At 36.2% G+C, this 26,456-nt stretch overlaps 1 pseudogene; it reads right to left on the bottom strand.

Moving 5' to 3' along the window:
* Window positions 1-17,922: 17,922 nt before the first annotated feature.
* Window positions 17,923-26,456, bottom strand: part of LOC115985582 — a 30,676-nt pseudogene continuing 22,142 nt past the window's right edge.

Raw genomic sequence — 26,456 nt, 5'->3', positions numbered from 1 at the left:
CAGATAAAATTAAAAATAATCACAATTATATTGTTCAAAGTATACATGGTATTAGCTTATACATTTTTTAAACCATACATTTCTAAAATATATAATGGTTTCTCATATATATATATATATATTGTGTGGGGTAAGGACATGAAGAGAGAGAATCATAGAATAAAGCCTGTCCAAGGGGCAGTACATCCTAACTATATGTTAGGACAGGCTCAGACCAATCTGGATAAGGTTGTCAGAGAAATCGAGGAGAGTGGCACACCTGAAAAGCCTGAGGGACAAGTACTCCTCGGGGGACTGGAGATTGACCACCAAGTCCACAAGGCCGAGAGCTGAGGAGAGAAGGAGAGATATGCAAGTGAAGAAAGGAGGAAGCTTCCCGATAAAGTACCCATCACATATATATTCAATACATTGCACAAACTCAACTAGCCGCATTAATGGCAGAATTACCCTGAACAGTGCTCTCACAATTTGTAGCATATTCTACCACCTCCAGCAAGGCCTTGATGGGACAAGCATCCAAGTGAAGATTAGTGGCTGTCCAAGTGGAGGGTTAAGATGAAATCTAGGTAGCCATATAAGGAAAAGGGACTCCTCTATAATGGAGGAGAAAATGGAAGAGAGAAATATAGAGTGTCATTAAGAGCTTTATAACTGAGAAGTGAATATTATATGAACTAGTGATCCGAGGATCGATCCGAGAAAGAATTGATATAGAAATCCTTGTCTTTCTTATGATTATTCTCTATTAAAGCTGATGCCTTAACAATTGTTTTCTCTCTAAATCGTATAATGAAACCAGCCAGGCTTAAAAGGTTGGCCTTGATAACTTCTACAAATTAATTGTATTAGGCCACCATACAGTCCATAGCAATCGAACTTGGGCTGAGCTGTTGATTCTACCCCCTGTATATATATATATATATATATATATATATATATATATATATATATATATACAGTTTAGTATTTAATTGGTTTTATACTCTTTAGTTTATGCACCCGATAATTCACTTGCCACAAAAATTTAAAACTTAGATGGACATGTGGTTGAAAATTGGACTCCAATTGAAATTTAATTTAGAATCTAATTGGATTTAAACTCTTTAATTTTTACACTCAATAATTCATTTGACACAAAATTAAAAATTAAATAGGATACGTGGTGTAAAATTGAGAATCCAATTAAAATCTAATTCGATTTTCTCTAAGTTTTGGCTATTAATATATATATATATATATATATATATAAACTAGTGTTATGCCCGTGCAATGCACGACTTAATACAAAAGTATAGGTAAATTAAATAATTTATTTCAATAATATAATTAAATTATTTATCCACAAAAATTAAATTAAAAATTTGGAATTAGTAAGGGAGATTTATCTTTTTGAGAGTAACACTACACACAACCAAGGAAAAATTTAATATATTGAGATGATGATCATATGAGAATAAAAATGATTATTTTAAGAAAGAAAAAAGGTTAAAAGGGAATAACTAATCATATAATGAATATATGGCAATTTTGGATAAAGAAAAACTTATTTAAAAATTAGAAGTTCTTATAGAAAAAATTATTTAAAAAAAACTAGAAGTAGAGTTTTTTTTTTTTTTTTTTTAATTTATTATCATTATTATTTTTTTATACAAGATAGAAATTCTACTTTAGCCTAATTTAAGTGTATATGTGTGTGAAACTCCTTCTTGGAGACTTAAATCCTGGCTTTTGCCTCCCACATCCCACAAGCACTTATACTTGTGGAGTGACTATCGCATCAAGGGTGTGCGGTGGTGAAATAGAGTTAATAGAGAGAGACTTACATGGGAAGTGAAGGGTTGTCCTTAAGAGTGAGAATTATTTCTAGGTGAAAATGAAATTTTGATCCCTACATTTTGAGGTCACAATCAATTTGGGCTCTACATTTTGAGAGCAATCAATTTGGTACTTGTTATTTTCAACTTATAGTCAATTTGGTCCTTACCATTAAATCACTAACGTAAAACGCTTACATGGCAAACGGTGTGTACTGTTGGCGCATTTAATGTTTATGTGCAGGGTTGGGGCTACTCTATATTCAGGGGGTTCAAATGAACCCCCTGACTTCAATATATATATATATATATATAATTTTGTTTTGTTAGTTTAATACTCTAATTTATTTTTTAAAATGTTTTTGCACACCTTGACTTAAATTTTGCACACCATTATTACAAGTATTTCCAACTCTAGGAGTAAAGAGTAAGTGCTTGTGAATTGTAAGTGTCACTCTTTTTTATAAATATATATTATGTGTGAGTGTGTCTAATATTGATTATGTGCATTACTTTTTGTTATAATGCTATTTGTGTAAATTAAGATGTGTGTGGACATTTGTGTGTACAATATAAATATATATAATTTAATAATTAGGAAATAGAGATGGTTTGTTACATATGTTTGTATTGTTATTATGTTATAATAACTTTTTTTTATAAATTTAGTAAAATTTAAGAAAAATATTGTAAAGTTACTGATTGTCCAAACATTTTTTTTTTTTTTTTGAGTGAGAGTTTCAACCTACGACGTCCACTTCTGATGATAACTCTTTATCATCAGACTAAGACACCAATCAGTTTTTGGTGAAGGCGGGAATTAAAACTCAAATCTCTTATTCAACTATCAGAGACTTTATCAATTGAATTAATTGGAACCCATTGATTGTCTAAGCATTTAACTGGTTAAGTAGACACATAGTGTATAATTTTATGTATGAATGAGTGTCGTTGTGTACGTCAATAATTAATACAAAACTAATGAGTTTAGTTTAGTCATTTAGTTTAAAATATTTTTAGGAAAACAATAACAAATAGATAATAACAACTGCATAAAAATAAAAATGTTAGATAAACTTAACAAAATAAAATAGTCATAGGCTCATAGCTACCGACATTAGCAATAAATACTCATAATGAACTATTATATAACAATTAAAAATTTGAAAACTTGTAGAAGAAAATTGTAAAACTTCGTGTATTAATTTTTTTTGTCGATAGCTCGATATATTCAAGTTCTTTTTTTATTAAAATTTTTTAATGACCCCCCTAAAACAAAATTCTTAGAGCCACCACTGTTTATGTGGCAACTAAAATAATACGTAATAATAAATGCCACATTAGCATATGAATAAAAATATCAATTTATCAATTTTAAAGAAGGGGGGGGGGGGGGGGTTGAATTCAGATCTAGCTTGAACATGAACCCATGCCCCAGAAAAATCTAAGCCAAATCAACCTCCACAAATCTCAGCTCTTTAATTCATGTTGGAAACCGAAGCCTAAAATGAGAAGACGACGAAGGAGCAGCTGAAGATGAAGAACAAGGTGAAGGCTTATGGGTTATTTTGTATGGATTGTGAGGAAATGCAACCTGAATGTTGGGTTCTTGCTATATCATTCTCAACACCAACCATCCACGTTTAACATAATTTCACCCCTTAATAATTAAAAAAAAAAAAAAAAAAAAAAAAAAAAAAAAAAAAAAAACCACACATTACCATTGAAGTACTCTAAACCTAGGTTTTGAATTATCAAACACGTGAACTAATGGATCAGAACCATCCCAACAAATTCAAATTACATACACTAGAAAAGCCACAAACAAATATTCAAAAATTTGGTTGGATTTGTCCCCATCAAAGCCATTGGATTGGACTCAACACAAGGACACCACCCGAAATGAGAGGATCTTCTTCATCTGTGTTTGTTTGTTTGTTTGTTTTTTTTTTTTTTTTTTTTTTTTTTTTTGGTTTCTGTTATTTTTCCGAGAAAGTTTGTTGGGGGTGAGATTTGTTGAATTTTTCATGTTCTAAAATTCCAATTTCCCATTGGTTATTTATTTTCCAGGTGTTTCTCAATTGTATAGATGTGAGATGATGTGAAATGTATATATGAATTCAAGGATTTAAGAATTAAGATGGAAAAATCAAGGTGTTTTTTGTGTTTGGTTGCGATGAAAGTCAAAGAAAATCTGGGATTTCTAAATTTGTTTTCCATCTTTAAAATTTGTGAAATAATTTTTTTTATAAAATGATGACGTGACATTTTAAAATATATACTAAACAATATTTTTATTATTTTATTTGTCATGTCAGCAACACACATGCCCAACTGTGCAAACCATTTACCACATAGGCATTTTCTGTTAGGGAGTTAATGGTAGGTACCAAATTGTCTGCAAGTTGAAAATAATAAGAACCAAATTGGCTGCTATCAAAATATAGGAATCAAATTGATTGTGACCCGAAAATGTAAATACCAAAATTGTGTTTTCTCTTTATTTCTAATTAAGTAAAGAGTTTTAAAATAACAATATATTAACCTTGACTTCTCTTTTATGGTAAAAGGTCTAGATAAGCATCCTCATTTATTGGCCATATCAAATTAATAAACATATATAAAGAAAATATATATATATATATATATATTTATATATATGTAAACAATTACCTTAAAATTTAAGAGTTTTATGTTCTTTTCATACATATGATCAAGAGGTATGGACCTTGAACCATCTATCTAGGAAAACTTCAATACATTATACATAGAAATTTAGCAAGTACTTATAATCAAATAATGTATTTTATCAATCACAATAAAATGGAATATGAATAATGATTTCGGACCCAGAAAAAGAGGTGCATGATTACCGATCTATCCGCACTAAAATTCATAAATCTATGCATGCATGAATAACAATGATTCATACAATAATTGTTTTTTATGGGTAAAGATCAATAATCTTACAAAGCCTGAAAGTGCTATTTACAAAGATTAAATAAACAATTCAATTGTGTTCAAGGAAAAAAAAAAAAAAACATGATTCATATCAAAGAAAAAAATTAAATTGAGTTATGTTATTTTTAGGATTTTAAGTGTGGTTAATAAATCACACTAATGATATAATAATAATTTACCTTACTTTTCCAAGAGGGTAATTGGTTTTAGAACAAAAACTTTGCTTCCTGCATCTTGTTTAGAGTTTTAATTAATGTGGGTCTTGTTTACTATTTTTCTTTCCTGGCTAATCTTCTCCTGGCTTATGTTAAATAGAATAGCATCATAAACACATAAGCTCTTGTTGCATGATTGCACATCTTGTAAATTTCTTGATTTGTGATTGCATGGGTTTGTAAGCATATATATATATATATTTATATATATATATATATACATCACCCAATAGTCTATTTCGTATATGCAATTTTTATTATTATTTATTATTAGCTGGTATATATAGTTGATAAATATAAATTATAGATTACCCATTTATGCTAATTAGGAATTATGACTATTATAGTCTTAACTCATTAACAATGAAAATTAGTTTTATCTCAATAATCAAATAGATATAACTCTCCAACTCATGTACATGTCTAACTCTTCCTAACTATGCACATTTTTTTTTTTTTTTTTTTTTTTTAACTTTAAAATTTGGTGAGATAGCATTAGTTGGCCAGATGATCAAAAGTCCTTGCAATAACATGACTAAGTCTCATCAATAAAAAAGCAAGATAAAAGAAATTGTTGATAAAAAAAAAAAGAAGTTTTTATCTAAAAAATTGTTGTTATTTTTATCTAGAAATTAGTGATGAAACATAGTTGATAAGAACAAATACAAAGTTATTTTTATTTATAAATTTACTGCAATTTGATGCAGCCATTTAGCGCAAACATAACTTCTAAGCCTAACTTTTATTACATAGTATATGATATAGATATGATTTTCATTCATAAAATTTCAGATGACTTTTTTACAATTTTGCTAGATTGATTCTTGCCAATCCGGAGATGTTTTGGGGATGTCAGTTGTTCTGTAATGTAGAGGAAAGTGCCATCTTCAAGAAAGTACTTGCCTTTTGGCTCCCCCATTGCTGGTACATAATATATCTGAGTTCAAAGTAGGCACCCATGCTAATGTTTAGCACAAATAGGCAATTTTCCAAAGCTTGGTTCTCACTCCTCCTACCTCGGATTGGCTCAAATGACATACCGTCAGAAAGATCTTGGTATATACTTCAAGAAAGTACTAGCTTGCTTTTCCCAATGACTCCATCTCTTAGAGCATTTGCAGCAGAGGAGGTATAATACTATAATGCTAAATTTTAGCTCCACAAACATTAAAATGATGCTCCAACAGTGGAGCTAAATCTATTTTTTTTTAGCTCCACTGCTACAGTGCACATCTATAGATAGATGTGCACTGTTCATGAGAGCTAAAAAAAATATATTATTTTATTCAAGGCCGGTGATTAAAATAATAAAAATTCCTCTCTCTCTCTCAGACTCTCAGTCACTCTCTCTCTCGGTCACTCCGTGCTCAACGTCTCTGCCGGCCTCAATGTCACCAGCCCAAGCCGCCCAAGACCCACGCCTCTGCTGGCCTCAACGTCACCTGTCCAAGCCTCCACCGACACACGATCCACCAGCCCATGCCTCCCAAGCCTCTGATCCACCGCTACCACCCGTCTCTCTCTCTCTCTGTCATCTGCCCAAGCTGACCCAAGCCACCGATCACCAACGTCATCAGCCCAGATGAGATCTGTCGGTTTCTGGTGGTCGTGGGCGATGAGATGGTCGCAGCGTAAGGATTGTGGGTCGGATGGGCTGTGGGTTTTGGTGGATCTTGGTGGGCATGTGATAGGCTGTGGGTTGGTGTTTAGGTGGCCGAATCGGTGTTGGTATGGTGATTGGGTGGCCGGATTAGTGGTTTTGATGTTTGGTGGGCATGGGATGGGCTGTGGATTGTTGGTTTGCTGGTGGTTTCTGCAATTGGTGGTTTCTGCAATCGGTATTTGTTAGTGGTTTCTCCAATCGGTGTTGTGCTTGGTTTGGTGTTTGTTGGTGATCAGTGGGTTTTTTTTTTTTTTTTCTATTTTGTTGGTGGTTTCTGCCTTGGTGGGGTGTGTGTGATGGTGGGGTGGTGGTGGTTGCTGCCTTGCTGGGGTGTGTGGTGGTAGTGGTTGCTACCTTGCTAGGTATGTGTGGTTGTGGCTGTGGCTGTGGCTATGGCTGAAGGTAGAGGTGGTTGTGGTTGGTGCTGTGGATTTTTTTTTGAGTAGTGGGATATATTATTTTATTATAGGGGTTATATTATTTTATTGTGATGTTTATATAATTTTATTATGCTGAAAGCTAAAATAGATCTACTGCTGCAGCATGTGTGTAGGTAAAATAGATCAAGTAAGTTTTGGTGGTGCTAAATAGCTAAAATTATAGACCCACTATTGTATATGCTCTAAGCTATGGCCTCGAGAAAATAGGTACCCGAACATGTCAAAACACTTAAGAATTGACCTAAGTGTTGGGTGGTGTTCTGATGTTTCCATGATATCTCAATCGCTTTACTTCCAAATTCGACCCATAAGTAGTTATTTTAAAGGTAATTAAAAAAAATGTATATTTCTCATTTGGGCTCAAATTTATCTCGATCATACAGTTGTATTTTAGTAAAAGTGCGGTTGACTTTGAATTGATCACAATCAAACCTGGTCAAAGTTGATAAAATCTTTCAAAAATATTGGTTTTCATATAAGAAGATGAAATTATGGAAGTTTGGTGAAACTATGCACAAATTTAACTTTTGGTCAACTCAATAAACTTTTGGTCAACTATGAGCATTTTGGTCATTTTGACTTAGACCGGAAATTTAAGCGATCCGAATTTCGAATGGGATAAACTACGACATTCTAGATAGTCCCCTTTGTAAAAATATGATATTTTTTATAATAAAAAAATTTGGAATTTTTGAGGTCTATTAAGTCGATACCCAAAAAAACAAATTCATTTGAAATAAATTTATAAACAATGTTAAAAAAAAAACAAGCCTTAGTATTAAAAGTTGTTGAGGTCTAAAATATCACAAGCATTGCGTCGAGGCCCAAAACATTACAAAATTTAAATTTAGAACCCATTTGGCCCTTCAAAGAAGGGACAAGGCCCAAATCCACCAATCAAGGTCCACTTAAAATAAGTAGGAAGGGGTCCAAACCCATGAATGAGATGCTTTGGGCCTTAGAAAATAAAGGAAAAGGAAAAACGAAGCTCAACCCAGCCCTTGTGAGGGAAATTTGCTAGAAAGCCCAAAAAGGGATTGGACCAAGATATCTTGGGACTCCCAGAAGCCTAGAATCCTCAAGATTTGCAGAAAGAAATCAACTGGGATTGGGATAGCTCAAGGGAGCATGCTCGTGGACACAAAGAATGAAGGTGGATATGTCCCATCAGCCACCCATGGTTCAGAAAAAGGCTGATGACTTAGGAATCAGCACTTCATGAAAAGAAGCCTGGTACATCAGGGAATGCAGGAAGGTGGATCATGAAGGAAGGTGGCTGGGGATCTTTTAACTTGATAGAGAGGAATCTACCCATTTAGAGAAAATGACAAAAGGTGAACAGCCAAAAAGGTGGGTCTGAAAAGTAGCATCTAGAAGCCTTGGAAAAACAAGATTGAAAGTCAGCCTTTAGGACCTCCCAAAAAAGGAAGGTCAATTGGGGACTTTTTTTTGGGGGGGAGAGAACCTCAAAAGGGGAAAATAATGAGAAAATAAGAAAGAGACCAGCCAGCAATGTTGCTAACACAACATTGGTTCTAGTATCCAGGGGAGGAAATAGAAGGAATCAGTGGTACACCAAAAACCCTAGGAAGGCACTATAAAAGGGGATGGAGCCAACAGAAAATAATGGTTAGCAATAGAGAATCAAAGCAAAAAGATCCTTTAAAAAAACGTCTTTAGAATTCAAAAAGGGAGAAAAGAAGGAAAATGTTGTGAGGGATTCTAAGACAGGCACTAGAGGATACACTTGAATTCAAAAGGATTCAAACCTCACAAGTCTTAGAAGCCTAAAGGAGCTATCTAAGTCTATGACTTTTGAACTTATTTGGACCTCGTGGCATATCCCAATGGAGAAAGGACCCAATATACTAAAACTCAAAATTTAATGAAATACTATCATTCTAAGGATCCCTAACATCTTATTTACTTTTTGACTATTCCTTACTATACAATATGTATGTATTTTGTATGTACGAATGTGTATGTGTTGTAGGACCCATGTTTTGTGCGTAGCTTGGTTCGTAATCAACCTAACACAGCTGTAGTGAACCAAGCCCAGTCCACCAAATAACAAGTATTAGGCCCAGGATCCTTATTCCTACTTGGGCCTAGGTACTATTAAAAAAATAAAAAATAAAAAAAAAAACCACAAAAGTCATATAGATTTGTTCAACAATAACAATTATTATCTAAATTGCATAATAAATATCAAAACAACACAAATTAAAATTCAAAATATTTGATTACACAAATTCAACCAAAATCAAATCGATGAATCTAATAACTAAAAAATCAATGGCAATGAAATTAGCTAAAAGTCAAAATATAAAATTGTGATTTCCAACTAGCCTTTGTTGGCTTTAATTTCGTGCCAAATTTGATTGTATTTTCTTCAATTATTTCCCTGTATTTATGTGGGTTTAATTGTAAGGGATAAGTGTGAGAGATTGCTGAAGAATCAAGTATCAAAAGAAGATCAGTGAAGTTCACAACTAGCTCATGAGAAGCTGAAGAGTCATGCCAGGTTGTCAAATTCGCAAGTACTTCATGAGAAATGCCATCTCGTGAGGTATCCACGGAACTCTCTGTTTGGCAAAAAAAAAGTGTTTTACCAAATTCTTTACCCACACTATAAATACCCTCATTACCCACGAAATGTACGGAGTGTTTTTTAGAGAGAAAACCCTAGCAAACACCCTTGAGAGTTAGAGATTGTTATACCCACAATCATCTACAGATTTTCTCTTGGTTTTCCTCTACTCCTATTTCTCCATCTCTACATCCTTGAGAGCTTCTTAGCCCAAACACTTACCACACCCAATCTGAGTGTTGAGTAAAGTTTTGGTGCCTTTAGGAAGCATTGGAAGGAGCCATTAAATGGAGGATGCAATCGAGGTGAATTGAGGGGTCCGAAAAGCTAGTGAAGACATGACTTCGAGAAGTCCATTGGTAGTAGGAGCTTAGAGGGCTCAAGTACATGGGGGTAGACTAGGTTTGAAGGGTCTTTTGTTATTCGTGTACTTCAATTTTATTCACTAGTGGATCAATTTTGACTTGGAGGATCGCGGAGATGTTTTTCACCGAGTTCTTCGATTTCCTCTTCAATAACATGTCTTGATGTTATCTTGTGTTTGCATCTCTCTTCCCTAGTCTTTAAGATTTTCATTTATTGTTCATTGTGGTTGAATATGACTTAGAGTAGTGTTACTGGTTTATTGCGCATATTTACTCTTGTTCCACACTTTGTTAAGTTAGAGTAAAAGCAATATAGCCGTATTTTTAAAATTACGATCGAAACAAGCTTTAGTGTTTTCACACTAATTTGAGCTTTCAATTGGTATCAGAGTAGGTAAACTTTGTTGGATTTCAATATCCTAGTGTGACCTAGACCCCATTTGAGATGGATATATCTCAATCCCTCAACGCACCTCCCTACTTTGATGGGAGTAACTATGCTTTTTGGAAAGTACATATGCGTGCTTTTCTATGTGCTATTGATGAGACTGTTTGGGATTCCGTTAAGAATGGTTGGGTGAGACCTACAACACCCAAAGTTGAATGGGATAAGGTTACACTTGCTTTGGCAAACGTCAATAGCAAAGCTATTAATTCTATTTTTTGTGGTGTTTCTACTGATGAATTCCACAAGATATCTCATGTGAAGACCGCCAAAGAGGCATGGACCATTCTTGAGACCACCTACGAAGGAACCAAGAAGTTCAAGGAAACCAAGTTTCAAATGCTCACTACTAGATTTAAGAAAGTGAATATGAGTGACGATGAGTCATTTGATTCATTTTATGGGAGACTCAATGAGATTGTTATTGCCAAGCTCAATCTCAGAGAGAAGATTAAAGATGCCAAAATGGTAAGGAAAGTATTGAGATCCTCACCTGAAAGCTTCAAGGCTAAGGTCACCGCCATTGAGCAGAGCAAAGGTTTGGACAAGATCAAGATTTAAGAACTTGTTGGATCTCTTCAAACCTATGAGCTTAGATTGCCCTCTCACAAGTCCAGCAAATCACTTGTTCTCAAAACCATAAATGAGAGAACTGGTGATTCTTCCAATGAGGATGATGTTAAAAAAGAGGTGGCATATCTTGCAAAGAACTTCCGGAAATTTCTTAAGATGAAGAACAATGGGAAGTCGTTTGGCAAAGGGAAATTCTTATCCTCCAAAATGACAAAAGAGACTTCAAGAAGAAGGATGGGAAAGACTCATCATCATCCTAAGGAATTGTGTGCTATGAATGCAATGGCCATGGGCATCTAAAGAAAGAGTGTCCAAACTATTTGAGAGGAAAGGGAAAAATGCTAACAACTACCCTTAGTGACTCGAAGAGCTCAAATTCTGATACATAATGAGAATGTGATAGTGATGAAAACTATTCAGCATTTATGGCTATTACCAAGGTTGATTCTAGAGATGAATTGAATGATTTGGTTGAAGAACTTGGTGTACATTCTGAAGGTGAAGAGATTGAAGTTTCTGATGATGAGGATGCATACCTCAATGAGGGTGATAAGAATCTTCAAGAAGTATACAATGCATAAGTATGCTAAGGTTTCCAAGAGTGTAGTGAAGAAGATGAAGAAAATTGAAGAAGAACACAAATCCACTCTTGTACAACTTAAGGATGCTAAGTGTGAAGTTGAAGAGCTGAAGGAAGAGTTGTTGAATGCCTACTCCAAAATCAAGTTTCTTGAACTTGAAGTAATTCAAGCAAATGTCAAAGTGGAATGCATCACCACCAAGAAACTTGATAGCATGCTCTCATCTCAAAAGCCTTCCACAGACAAGACGATTTGGGCTACACCGGTGAAGGAAGCTCAAGTGGCGAACCCAAAAAGGAGATGAAGTTTGTGTTGGCAAAGAATCTAGAGAAGCCTAAGGTTGAGATCCCTACTGTTGAGAAGAAAGACATTGGTCTAAAACCAAAGGCAAAAGGGAAGTCATTGCCTAAAAACCAAGGGAGACCTCAAGTGAAGCATTTTTGTCATCATTGTGGAGTTCGAGGACACACAAAACCAAATTGCTTCAAGCTTCATTCTCTCAAAAGGGTTGACTCTTTGTGTGATCAAGGAAATTCAAGAAGAATGTCAAGGGGAAACCAAGCTAAAGGAAAAAATGAGGGTCAACTCATTAGAGATGTTATGGAGATGTTGAAGAACATTTCATCATGCCTAGCTAGCTTCACCCTGAGGTTTGAGAGTTATGTCAGTCGTACCCCTCCTTCTAAGGACCTTACCCAAAACACTCGTGCGGCGTGAGTGAAGAAGGGTACTCATGCATGATCACTCACTATGTCCATGCATTAATACTTCCAATGTATTATGGTCATAGTTTCATGCATCATGGCATATGCATTCTTCTAGTGTCATTGCTTCCGTCCTAGCATGTTTCTTTTATAGGCCTTTGTGTTGTTTACCTTGTTTTGTTGATCTTACTTTATTGCTTTTTTTTAGTGTGTCAAAAATTTAAAAAGCCATAAAAAGTATAAAATCTCAAAAATTTGATCACTTGTATTATGTTTATCATATGTTGAGTTTGGCATAGTACCTCCGTACAAATAGCGTAGTGCATTTACGAGCTTAGCTTGTTATGTATGCACATTTTTAAGCGTGAGCAAAATCTAGTAATCTATGTTTGATTGTTGTAAATAGATCTTCAAGCTTGTCATGAATGATTAATAGTCTTGTTTGATCTTGATACATGCATAGACTTGTTGCTATATATCTTCTCACATTTATTTTTATGTCAAAAAACTCTACAAACATCTATCTCTAAAAAGAGAAAGAGCTCAAAAAGCCTTGCTTCGAAAACTAGTTTGACTAGGAAAAGGTGGAGCAAAATATATTCAAAATGTATGATGCCAAAGTTAGAGGCTTATTCCTCAATGAAATATAAAAATTTCATAGCATCACTGCTCAAAAATTGAGTTGTGTTGATAAAAAAGTATGAAAAATAGAAGTCAAATGAAAAGTTTTCAATCAATGTAAACACCTTAGTGGGGGGTCATATATGTTCATTTCTACTAGTGAGATAGGTTACTTGACTTCATGCTAGTTGTGTATACTTGATTGAATTAATCACTGAAGCTTCATACTAGACTATGGACTAGTTCATACTTGATTCACACACACAACAAACAAGTCTAATGTTCAATGAATGCCTGTTTCATTTGTGTGATTGTACATCTTCAAATATGATGTGTATACTCAATTGCCTGATGATCAAACCCAAAAAGATTTTTAAGTGTTTTATTTGTTTTTGAAAGTGTTTTTGTGTATTACTTGTATTTTGAAATTTTTTCCAAAAAGCCAAATCTATTTTGTTGAAAAACTCCTCCAGAAGCATTTTCGCGAGTATGTCGCGAGTAAGGTATCTCGCACCTTAATCACGAAAATGAGGAAGTTTATTTTCATTTCTTCTAAAATTTTACACAGAGAGTTTCGTGAGTTCTTCGCGAGAAACAGCTTCCCACGAAACTTGCCCTGTGCATTTAAGGCATTTCGCGAGTAACTCGCAAGTACTTCGCAGGTAGCTATCTCGCAAAATGAGTAGATTTTCAATTTTTAATGGGGCACACAACGACAGTCTTTCAAACTTTTATTTTTGCCTCCTTCATGTATCTCTCAACCCAAAACACCATTTTCACTCAAATCTCAACCAAAACTCCTTGGATTTCATCTCTAAGTCTTCTCTAAGATATGTTTTATCAACTTTTATCTTTGAAATCCTTAGATTATGTCTTAGATTCTAAAAATTTCTAGGGTTGGGGTTATTTTGAATGGGGTTGGGAAAATTTAATTTTTGTCGAATTTTTTTTTTTTGTTTTTCTTGCTTGGGCTGTGTCCCATTGTGTTTGTTTGTGTCTTTGTTGGCCCCATGTGGCATTTTAACATGTATTTAGGCAAGTTTTTCATGTGTTCATGCATTTTTTAACATACATGTGTAGTGAATGCACTAGTGTTTGATAAAATGCCAATATGATAATTTTTTTCCCTGTTTTGGACTCCAATGAGTACCAATTTTTGGGGATTACCATGATTATGCATGTTTATCATGTTTTGATCATTGTTTATGTGTTTTACACACTTTTCCCCATGAGTGCTTGTTTATGCATTGCTCATGCGTCTCACATGCACACTAGATGCACCCTTGATGCACACACTCTATCACTTGTCATGTTTTGCATTCACTCATGCTAGTTAAGTCTCTTTAAATCTTTAGCACCTATAACGTGTTCTTGTGTCTATGTTATGCTTGTCTATTTCCACTATAGGACATTTTTCTCAATTTTTTCTTGTTTATGGACTAACTTGTATCTAATCAAGTTTGTTACCATGTTTGTGTATGGTTTGTTTATTTGTGTGGCTATTTTGTAGATGTCCTATCGATCTTCACGCGGTAAGGAACGTTTGATTGACCTCTCTTCAACTCTGATATCAAAGAGGACTCGTCAATCGTCGGGAAACTTTGACAACAAGAGATTTAAGACTTTTTTGGACTTTTAATCCTTCATCAACAATTTCAAGAATGCACCTATTGTGGTGGAAAGGATTGTGAGGTTTGACAAAATGGGATCAACCTTCATTCCTAAAATCTTTGTGGACAAAGATTGGGCTAGCTTGTTTGGTAGCTTTGAAGATCCCATTGAGGAGTTGGCCAAATTATTCTACTCTAGTGCTTGGTTCACTAAAGCTGAACTGAAGTGTTGGGTTCGAGGAAAAGATTTTGTCATCACTCCAGACTATCTAGCAAAGATCCTTTGCATCAATTGTTCGGCAAATGTAGACACTTCTCCATATGATGACAAATTAGCAATTGTTGCTAAGATACTTGAAACTTTTGGAGCACATCATGAAGTCTCCTCCATGGGCACCTCCATCGGGACTTTAAGATTCGAATAGAAGATGAAGACTCTCACATTGATTATGCACTCCAACCTGTACCCTTTGTCCAACACAGGTTTCATTAACCTTGGAAGAGCAAAATTCCTATGTGATCTTATCAATGGAGCTCAAATAGACATTTGTGCTCACATATTTTAGACTATGGGAAAAATGGTGAGGAGATCAGCTGTAAGAACATGTTTACCTTTTTGTAGCCTTATTATGAAGATCATGACTCTCAAGGGTATTCGTCCTCCGAAAGATGGAATGGTGTTGCCTTGTCAAGGACCGATTTCCATGAATTCTCTCCAAAGCAGCAAGGGTCACTCATCTGCTGAAAGGGCAAAGAAGAGTCCTTCCAAACCTTTAAAGAGTGAATCCTCCAATCATGCCTCTCCATTTGGAAAGAGCACAACTGCTCCTAGTGTCTCCAAACTCCTTGAGACAGCCTCTCATCATACTCCGTAGCCTCAACCTTCTAGCACTTAGCCGGGACCATCCATTCCTCATACGGATAGGATGATAACCTTGATGGAGGGTTTACATGATCACATTTCTGGACTAGCTAATGTCATGTATTCACACAACAATCATGTTCAGCTTCATTTGACCACCATTGAGACACAGTTGGATGAGATTCAATGCAAGCTTGAGATGGACCTTTAGCTATTCGTGCCAAAAAGGGGGAGAACACTTACTATGAATACTATGACTATAGCATAGAGTAAGGAGGAAATCATCATATAGCAAGGGGGAGTGCATATTGAAAGGGGGAGATTAGTGGGCTTAAAAGGAGAAAGCTAACTTATAGCCACACATCTTTTGGCTAGTCTAACATATGTTTTGGCAGTTTATGTTTTTATTTACAGTGCTTTATTTAAAGCTTACAATACTTTAGTTTAAAACGTATTTTTTCTTTAGTACTTTGTGTACTTTGGTTTTTATAGCCATTTCTTGATGCTTTTAGTTATTTATTGCTTCTCGCTTTAGTTTCTTTAATGCATCATGTGGTTTGTTGGACATGTAATTAATTTTTGCATTGCTCTTAATTGCATTGTGTGTCTGGATGATCATTTATTCGTTAAATGCTCATTTCATTGCGGTCATTTCTTAATGACTGTTTCTATATGATCAAGCTATGCTATATGTTTTCATATCTTGTGTTTTTCTTGATCGCATTTTACTTGTTCTTTATACATGCCTAGTGTTCTACTTGTCTCGTGCTTAATGAAGTTTATTTGTTATGTGCAAGTGTTTTCAGGATACAAGTGTATATAGTTCAAATGTTTCACTGCTTTTAGATTTAGGTGTGAGTTTTGTCTTTGTTCCCAAACTTACGTTTTAAGTCTAGAGTTTGTTTAGGGGTTTTGTCATGGAATCGCCAAAGGGGGAGATTATAAAATTGTGATTTCCAACTAGCCTTTGTGGGCTTTAATTCTATGCCAAATTTGATTGTATTTTCTTCAATCATTTCCCTGTATTTATGTGGATTTAATTGTAAGGGATGACTGTGAGAGATTGGTGAAGAATCAAGCATCAAAAGAAGATCAAGGAAGTTCGCGACTAGCTTGCAAAAAGTTTACGAGAAGAGTAACCCATGAAAGGCCACATATGAGGCACATAACTAGAAGCTGAAGAGTCATGTCAGGCTGTCAAATTTGCGAGTACTTTGCGAGAAAGGCTATCTCGTGAGGTACTCATAAAACTCTAAAGAAAAAGTGTTTTACCAAATTCTTTACCCACACTACAAATAACCTCATTACCCACGAATGTAAGGAGTGCTTTTTAGAGAGAAAAGCCTAGCAAAAACACTTAAGAGTTAGAGATTGTTATATCCGCAATCATCTACACATTTTCCCTTGATTTTCCTCTACTCCTACCTCCCCATCTCTACATCCTTGAGAGGTTCTTAGCCCAAAAACTTACCACACCCAATTTGAGTGTTGAGTCAAGTTTTGGTGCCTTTGGGAAGTATGGAAAGGAGCCATTAAGTGGTGGATGCAATTGGGTTGAATTACGAGATACAGAAAGCTAGTGAAGACATGACTCTAAGAAGTCCGTACAGGAGCTTGGAGGCTTAAGTACATGGGGTAGACTAGGCTTGGAGGGTTTTTTGTTATTTGTGTACTCCAACTTTATTCACTAGTGGATCGATTTCAACTTAGAGGGTTGCGAAGAGGTTTTTCGCCGAGTTCTTCGGTTTTCCCTTCGGTAAAACGTCTTGATGTTATATTGTGTTTGCATCTCTCTTCCTTACTCTTTAAGCTTTTCATTTACTATTTATTGTGGTTGGATATGGCTTAGAGTAGTGTTACTGGTTTATTGCGCATATTTACTCTTGTTCTGTATTTTGTTAAGTTAGAGTAAAAGCAATCTAGTCGTACTTTTAAAATTGGGGTCTGAACAAATTTTAGTGTTTTCACACTAATTTGAGCTTTCACAAAATTTATTAGATGCCCTTGAAATTGAAGAAAGATAAAAAGCTAGAAATTGAAGATAGACCGAACCTAAGGAGAGAGACAAAATGATAAAGAGCTAGAAATTGAATAGAGATAGTGAGGGAGAGGATGCGATTGGTTAGTTGTTAGGTTTAAATTTCTTTTTTCTTTTTAATCTCTTTTTTTTATAGACATTTATAATTTAAAATTTAGACTTATATTGGTACCCAGTTGGTTTACCCATTAATGCCCATTTAATAGGGATACCTAGTAAATTTTTACTCATTTAACCCAAAATTAGAATTGGGTGGGTAAAAATTTACTTAAATCATATGGGTCAAAGGTTAATTAATGGGTTTTGGAATATGGGTAAGATTTGCATGGGAGTTTTTTCTTATTATTAGAGTGTTTGTCGGACACTCCACCATCCTAGCTACCACCCAATTCTAATGCCTCATGATCATCACGCCCACCAGCGAAGATTATTAAAACTCACTGGGCCACACTGGAAGTAAAACAAAGTAATTATATTATTCATAGCCAATAAGATTACAGTTTCAATACATATTTATCTACCTCAATTGCTTTTCTTGTTTGATTTCAATCCCTTGCTCGGACATGGTTTGCTCCGACTTTTTATCCGCTTTCTCTTTTACCTCCCCCCATAGAGTGGCGTAAAGACCAAGAATTATCAACGTAGCTCCAAGAACATTGGAATCAAAGTAGCGATATAAGAATTGCTAATTTTTTTAAATTTATATCGTTCTCATAACTCATTTTTCACCAAAGCTGGTTCAAATACGTACCCTCCAATGTATAAAGCATCTCCTAAAATGAGTAGTCCCATAATGGGCTACTATTAATGTGGACAATGGTTTAAATGCTGTCATGAACCATCTTGTTGAATTTTATCAACCATCTTGTTGGATTTATTCCGTGTCAAATTTGTTTGTATTTTAGCAATTAGTAATTCTGTATTTAGGTGGGAATCATATAAGGGTAGTGAATTAGAGAGTGTGAAGAAATGCTCAAGATTGTGCAAGGATGTAGAGACTCACAATTAGACTCGCAGGTGACTTGTGACTGGCAAGCCGCCAAAGTTGGCACACATGTGAAGCATGCAAGGGAGCTAAAGAGTCATGCAAACTGTTGCATTATAGGACAAAAGTCTCAGGCTGTCTAGGTCGTTAGCTCACGGCTTGAACTCGCGACTCAGCCCAGTCGCAAGGCCAAGTCGCCAGACCACCCTGTTTGGGAAAAACTGACTTTTCACATTCCTTCTCACCCTACTATATATAGACCCTTATACCCACGATATTATAAAACTTCCAGAGAGAATTTTGAGAGAGAAACCCTAGAGAAAAACAAAATTGATTCTTCCACAATCTTCACATAGAGACTCTTCAAATTTCTCTACTCTCTTCCTCTCCATTGTCAAATCCTTGAGAGTTACATTACCAAAACATTTTCTCACCATACCCATATCTGTGAGAAAGCCATCTGGTGTCTGGAAAGCAGTTAAGAAGGGACCAATTTCATATTGGTTGATGCTATGGTCCAGTAGCGGAATCCGGTAAGTTAAAGAAGAAATAGGTTCGGCGTAACCTCGTTGGAGTAGGAGCTTGGAGGGCTTAAGTACATTGGGTAAATTAGGCTTGGAGGGTCTTCTGCTATTCATGTATCCCAACTACATTCTTTAGTGGATTATTTACCACTTGGAGGGCAGCGGAGAGGTTTTACGCTGAGGGCTTCAGTTTCCTCTTCGATAACACATCATGTGTTGTCCTTGTGTTTGCATCTCTCTTCCCTTAATCTTTTCCATTTAATTTCTACTATGGATGTGATTTTATTTGGTTTAGATTGTTTATCAATTCTGTATTAAGCTTATGTTCATATTCCACACATTAATTGTTTGACTTTAAGCTTGAATTGGTAACTTGTAAATTGGGGGTCTAAACGTTCAAAGTGTTTTATACACTAATTGAACTTTCAATTGGTATCATCGCGGGTTCACTTATATTGGTTTCATTATCTTAGTGTGATCCTTGACCCCATATTGAGATGGCTGGTCTCAATCTTTGAATGCTCCACCATATTTTGATGGTAGCAACTATGCCTTTTGGAAGGTAAGGATGAAATCATTTCTGTGTTCTATAGATGAGACTGTTTGGGATGCTGTTGAAATAGGTTAGACAAACCCTGAGGCAGCTAAATCCACTTGGGATAAGGCAGCCCTCACAGCGTCAAATGCTAATAGTAAAGCACTTAACGCAATTTTTTGTGGTGTGTCCCTAGATGAATTCCATCGGATTTCTCATATCACTGTTGCCTAGGAAGCATGGCAGATTTTGGAGACCACTTATGAGGGTACAAAGAAAGTTAAGGACACAAAACTACAGATGCTGACTACCCGCTTTGAGGAGCTCAGGATGAGCGAGGATGAGTCCTTTAACTCTTTCTATAGTAAGCTAAATGAAGTGGTTATCAGCAAGTTTAACTTGAGAGAGAAAATGGAGGACTCGAAAGTTGTAAGAAAAATTCTTTGTTCATTGCCGAAGAGCTTTCATGCAAAGGTGACTGCAATTAAGGAGAGCAAAGACCTTGATGAAATCAAAGTCCAAGAGCTGATTGGTTCTCTCTAAACGTATGAACTTTTATTACCAAATCAAAGAAAGAGCAAATCATTGGCTTTTAAGACAATAAATGAAAAGGTAGAAGGTCATGGTTCATCGGATGAGGATGCAGTAGAAAAGGATGTTGCCTACCTTGCAAAGAATTTCTGAAAATTTCTAAAGTTTAAGAACAGTGAGAAATTTGGTGATAAAGGAAAATTCATGAGTTCTGGAAATGAGAAGAAGGACTTCAGAAAGAGAGAAGGGAAGGAGTCCTAATCTACAGAAGGAGTCACTTGTTTTAAGTGTAATGGACAGGGCCATTTCAAAAAGGAATGTCCTAATTATCTGAGATCGAAGGGCAATGTGTATGCCACCACTTTCAGTGACTCAGATTCCTCCACCTCTGGTTCGGAGGATAGCTGTGATGAAGAAGGGAATTTCTCAGCATTCATGACTGTTGCTCATATTGAGTCTTCGAAGGACTTGAATTTGCTTATGGAAGAGCTTGGGGAGCATAGTGATGAGAAATTCATGGGAATTGTAGAAGAATCAGATGCTGAAGAAGATGAAGATACAGCTGGTCTTAAAGAGAACTACAATTCTCTATTTGAGAAGTCAGGAGAATATGCAAGGGTGGCCAAGGCAGTTGTGAAAAAGATGAAGAAAGCTGAAGAATGTAAGGTTGAATTTAATCAACCATTTTATTGGCTTTATTCTATGCCAAATTTGCTTGTATTTCAGCATTTAGTAACCCTGTATTTAGGTGGGGCTTGTTGTAAGGGTAGTGAGTGAGATAGAGTGAAGTTTACTCAAGAGTGTGCAAGAAAACAGAGACTTGCGGCTTGGCCTCGCGGGTGACTCGCAACTGCAAGCCGCCAGACGCAGCATACGTGCCAAGCATGCCGGAAGGTAAACAGTCATGCTAGTTGGAGCACTACAGGACAAAACAGGACAACTGGCCATACGGTTATCTCACGACTGGATCTCGCGACTCAGTCAAGCCGCGAGCTACCCCTGTTTTGTAAATCCTGACGTTTCACATTCCTCTCTTATTCCAGTATAAATACCCCTTTTACCCACAAATGAAAGAGAGCTTCCAGAGAGAATTTTAAGAGAGAAACCCTAAAGAAAAACAAGATTGATTCATCCACAATCTATACATTAGAGTCTCTTCAAATTCCTCAACTCTCTTCCTCTCCATTGTCAAATCCTTGAGAGGCATTTTACCAAACCTTGTTCTCACCATATTCATCACTGTGAGAAGGCTGTTTGGATTTTTGGGAAGCAGTTAGGAAGGAACCAATCTACATTGGTTGATGCTACGGTCTAGTAGCGGAATCCGGGAAGTTAGAAAAGAAAAAGGTTCAGCGCAACCTCGTTGGAGCAAGAAGCTTGGAGGGCTTAGGTGCATTGAGTAGATTAGCCTTGGAGGGTCTATTGCTGTCCATGTATCCCAACTATATTTTCTAGTGGATTGTTTACCGCTTGGAGGGCGGCGAAGAGGTTTTACGCTGAGGGTTTCGGTTTTCTCTTCGATAACACATCGCGTGTTGTCTTTGTGTTTGCATCTTCCTTCCCTTTTATCTTTGCCTTTTATTATCTGTTGTGGGTTATGATTTTAATTTGGCTTAGATAGTTTTTCCAATTCCATATTATAGCTTATGTTAATTTTCCGCACACTAGTTGTTTGACATATTGCTTGAATTGGTTAAGTTGTAATTTGGGGGTCTAAACGTTCAAGGGTGTTTATACACAGATTTGAACTTTCAATTGGTATCAGAGCAGGTACACTTTTATTGGTTTCAATACCATTGTGTGATCCTTGACTCCCTTTTGAGATGGATCGGTCTCAATCCCTAAATGCACCTCCATATTTTGATGGTAGTAATTATGCTTTTTGGAAGGTTCACATGAGAGCTTTTCTATGTTCTATTGATGAATCTGTTTGGGATGCTGTTGAGATAGGTTGGACCAGGCCTGAGGAAACCAAATCTACATGGGATAAGGCAGCACTTACTGCATCTAATGCTAACAGTAAAGCACTCAATGCTATTTTCTGTGGTGTGTCTCCAGATGAATTTCACAGGATCTCTCACATTACCGTTGCCAAAGAAGCATGGGAAATATTGGAAACCACCTACGAAGGCACGAAGAAAGTAAAAGACACCAAGTTGCAAATGCTGACCACTCGGTTTGAGGAGCTCAAAATGAGTGAGAATGAGTCCTTTGACTCTTTCTATGGGAAGCTAAATGAGGTGGTTGTTAGTAAGTTAAATTTGGGGGAGAAAACGGAGGATTCTAAAATTGTAAGGAAGATCCTTCGATCATTGCCGGAAAGTTTTCGTGCTAAAGTGACAGCGATTGAAGAAAGCAAGGACCTTGATGACATCAAAGTCCAGGAGCTGGTTGGTTCTCTTCAGACTTATGAGATGTCACTGCCTAATTAACGGAAGAGTAAATATCTTGCTCTTAAGACCATTAATGACAAGGTGGAAGATCAAGACTCATCGGAAGAAGATATGGTTGACAAAGATGTTGCATACCTTGTTAAAAATTTCAGAAAGTTCTTGAAATTCAAAAATAATGGCAAATTTGATGATAAAAGAAAATTCCAAAGTTCTGGAAGGGAGAAAAGGGAATTCAAAAAGAAAGATGGAAAAGAATCCCAACCTACACAAGGTGTCACTTGTTTCGAATGTAACAGACATGGACACTTTAAGAAAGAATGTTCGAATTATTTGAAATCGAAAGGCAAAATGTATGCCACAACATTGAGTGACTCCGATTCATCCAACTCAGAATCTGAAGAAAGCTATGATGGAGAGGGGAACTACTCAGCTTTTATGACTATTGCTCATGTTGAGTCTTCAGACGAGTTGAATCTGCTTGTATGAGACCTTGGAGAACATAATGATGAAGAATCACTGGAAATTGTTGAAGAATCAGATGCTGAAGAAGATAAAAGCACAGCCAATCTTCAAGAGAATTATAACTCACTCCTGGAGAAGTCGGGTAAGTACACAGGGGTGGCCAAGGCTGCTGTGAGAAAAATGAAGAAGGCAGAGGAGGACTATAAAAGTCTCCTAATCTGATATAGGAAGGCCAAATGTGAGATAGAGACACTGAATGGTGAGCTGTCAGAAGTTTACACAAAAGTGAGATTTCTTGAACAAGAGGTTGTGCAAGTAAATGCTAAAATAGAGAGGGTCACCACCAAGAAGCTAGATGATGTTATTTCATCTCAAAAGAGCTTTTCAGACAAATCCGGATTGGGATATACCGGAGGAAGTAGCTCACTTGGAACTGTTACTAAAGAAGTGAAGTTTGTAAAGGCTAAAGATCCAGTTGTAGTTGACCTTACTACTGAGAAGCTCAAGATGGAGGAGAAGAAGAATGTGGAGAACCAACGGTTGTTGAATCCCCGCAATCAGTATGTGGGCAGGTCTGAATCTCGTGCCAAGTCTCGTCCACGACCACAAAGAGGTCCTAGATCAACTTATGTGTGTCATCATTGCAGACTTCAAGGGCATACTTGACCAAATGCCAAAAGCTGAGAGCAAAAAATAGTGCAACTCCTCAAAGGTCAGGAGGACCTAGAAATGATAGAAGAAATTGGGCAGGTGAACAATCTAGAGATCAAAATGGTGATCCTGGAATGATGAACATGATGAAGATGATTGGTGCATTCACCAACTGCTTGGAAAGCTTCTCACAAAGGTTTGAAAGCCCTAACTCCCGTACCCAATCCTATAAGGAAATCACCCCAAACGTAAGTGACGTGTGGGTGAAAAAGGGTACTCATGCATAAGCATTACAACATGTCCATGCATTAATACTTCCTATGCTTTGCGACGATGTTTATTTGTTTGTTTGCCTATTGTTTTTGCTGTTGGTTGTTTGCTTGTCTACTTGTGCATACTTTTGATTTTTTGTTTTTGATCAATCTTTTTCTTCTAGTGTCAAAAATCCAAAAATCACATAAAAATTAGAAAATCAAAAAGTTTGATTGACATTGTTGAGCTTTTGTCTCAAAACTTGTTTTGCCTTGTACCTTTGTGCTTATGGGTTTGTGCATTTTCGAGCATTGCTTGTTTCTTTGCACTCTTATCACTGTGGGAGAAATCTTGAAATCTATGTGATTGTTGTAAATAGATCTTCAAACTTATCATGAATGATTAGTGAATGGTTATGATGATCTTGAGACTTGCATAGACTTGTGTCTATATATCTTCCCACTCTTTATTTTTGTTTTTGCTAATAAGAGCTCACCAAATGTAAATCTCCAAATGAAAAGAGATATTGAGCTGCAAAAGCTTGTCGCACATTCTAGTATTTGACTAGGAAAAAGGGTAAGCGACCTTATATTAAAGTGAATGTTTATTCAAAAAGTCAAAGGCTAATTCTTTAAAGTGAAATATCAAATATCTCTCTCACAATGAGAGGTTATTGTCTAAAAGGATCAAAAAGATCAAATGTTTTGATTACAAGTGGAGTCAAATGTAAAGCTCCAAGATATGTTATCAAGTTTTGTGGGAGGTCATATATACATATTTCTATAATTGAGATGGATCACATGATCTAGTGCTAATTTTGTATGCCTTGGTTGAATTGATCATTGAAACTTCACATTAGACTAAGGACTATCTCATTATTGATATCCACACACAACACACAAGTTTATGTTCAATAAATGCCATATTTATTTGTGTGATTGTACTTGTTGAAATGTGTTTTCACATGCTCAATCTTTGTTAATTCAAGCACAAAAAGATTTTTGAATGTTTTAGGTGTTTTTGGAAAGTATTTTGTTTAAAAAATCTGAAAATTTCAAAAATCCATTTTTGCCCTGTTTTGGCGACTCAGTCGCGGGTAAGTCAAATCGCGTGCCTCAGTTACGTCTTCGCGGGTCATTTTTGGCGACTTGTTCGCGAGTAGAAGGTCTAGTCGCGAGGGTTACTCAGAGATTTTTGTGGCTCAGCTCGCGACTCCCTCGCGGGTAGACCTTCTAGTCGCGAAAAACACTTAGAAAATTTTTTCAAACTTTTGTCTTTGAGTGTTTTGGTGGCTTGAACTGGCGACTTGTTGGCGACTCACTTCAGTTGCGAAAAACGTGTGTTTGGCAAAAATAGGGGCAGTTTTTAAATCTTTTTCAGTTTTCCCTCGACCTTTTTGTGACTGTTCATTGTCTCTCTCCACTGCTCTTACCCATTCACACCATGCCTCCATTTTCGAACTCCATTGTTGCTTCTTTTCAGCTCAAAATTTTCAAGTAACAAGTATGGGTTTTCTGTCTTGAACTCTATTTTACTTGTTTTTGTGTTTTTCCCTCCAGATTATTCACATTTGTTTATGATTTTGAGATGGATTTTTGGTTCGGCTGTCACTTTTTGTCCATGCTTAGCCTGTGGTAGCTATTGATTCAGTTTTGAGCTTTATTATGTTGTTGATTTTGCTCTTCATCATGTGCTTAGCTAGGGTGTGTTATTTGTTGGTTTCTCATCTTATCTGATCCGTTGTTGATGTGTTGATTCAAAATGTTCCTGTGTTGACTGTGTGTTTTTCTAAGCTGATTGTATGGTTTAATCTGACCCACTCTACTGTGTAGCTACATTTGGGCCATTTTTTGTCCCTTATTGCTATTTTTTGGTCATTTTCATCTAGCTATTAGGGTTTCCTCATTATCCCTAAATTACCACTAACCCACTGCTAATAATGTCTGTTGGATTGTGTTCTGTCATTTCCTCTATTCATGATTCAGACTAGACATGTCACCATTCAAGAAAGCAGCTGTGAAAGGAGGCAGTTCCAAAGGGAAGGAACACGTCATTGATATTGATGATTACCCACCTCAAACAAAAGAGACTCGTTCTTCATCAAAGAGATTCGATCCCAACAAGTTCAGATCCTATGCAACCTATCAGTCTCATGAGAATTATTTCCAAAATGCTACACCATTATTAGAAAGAACTGTGGATCAGTCATCACTTCATGACACTCACATTCCGAAATGGTTTGCTCACAAGGACTGGAATTACCTTCTCTCTGATCTGGATGACGTGTATGAAGATTTGGTAAAGGAATTTTATGCCAACACGATTGTGGAAGAAGATGAACTTAAGTGCTGGGTTAGGAAAAAGAGCTTTTCAATCTCTCCTGCATATCTGGCAGAAATCCGTCACATCAACAGATCAATATTCCGACACTCACCAGTTTATGATGATCTTTGTCCTAATGAGGAGCTTCTCAAAGAAAGTTTTGGACAAGACTTGGAGTTCTCACCCAATGGAAAATCCATCAGTGTTTCCTCTCTTCCTCCAAAACTAAGAGTGCTTACAATTGTGATGTTTCACAATTTGTACCCTTTATCAAGCACTGGGTATATGAACCTCGAACGTGCTTTGTTTCTTCATG

Source organism: Quercus lobata, chromosome 4 (assembly GCF_001633185.2).
Source record: "Quercus lobata isolate SW786 chromosome 4, ValleyOak3.0 Primary Assembly, whole genome shotgun sequence".
In the NCBI taxonomy this organism is placed as follows: Eukaryota; Viridiplantae; Streptophyta; class Magnoliopsida; order Fagales; family Fagaceae; genus Quercus; species Quercus lobata.
The sequence above is the reverse complement of the archived record's forward strand: the minus strand, read 5'-3'. Positions and strand labels throughout refer to the sequence as shown.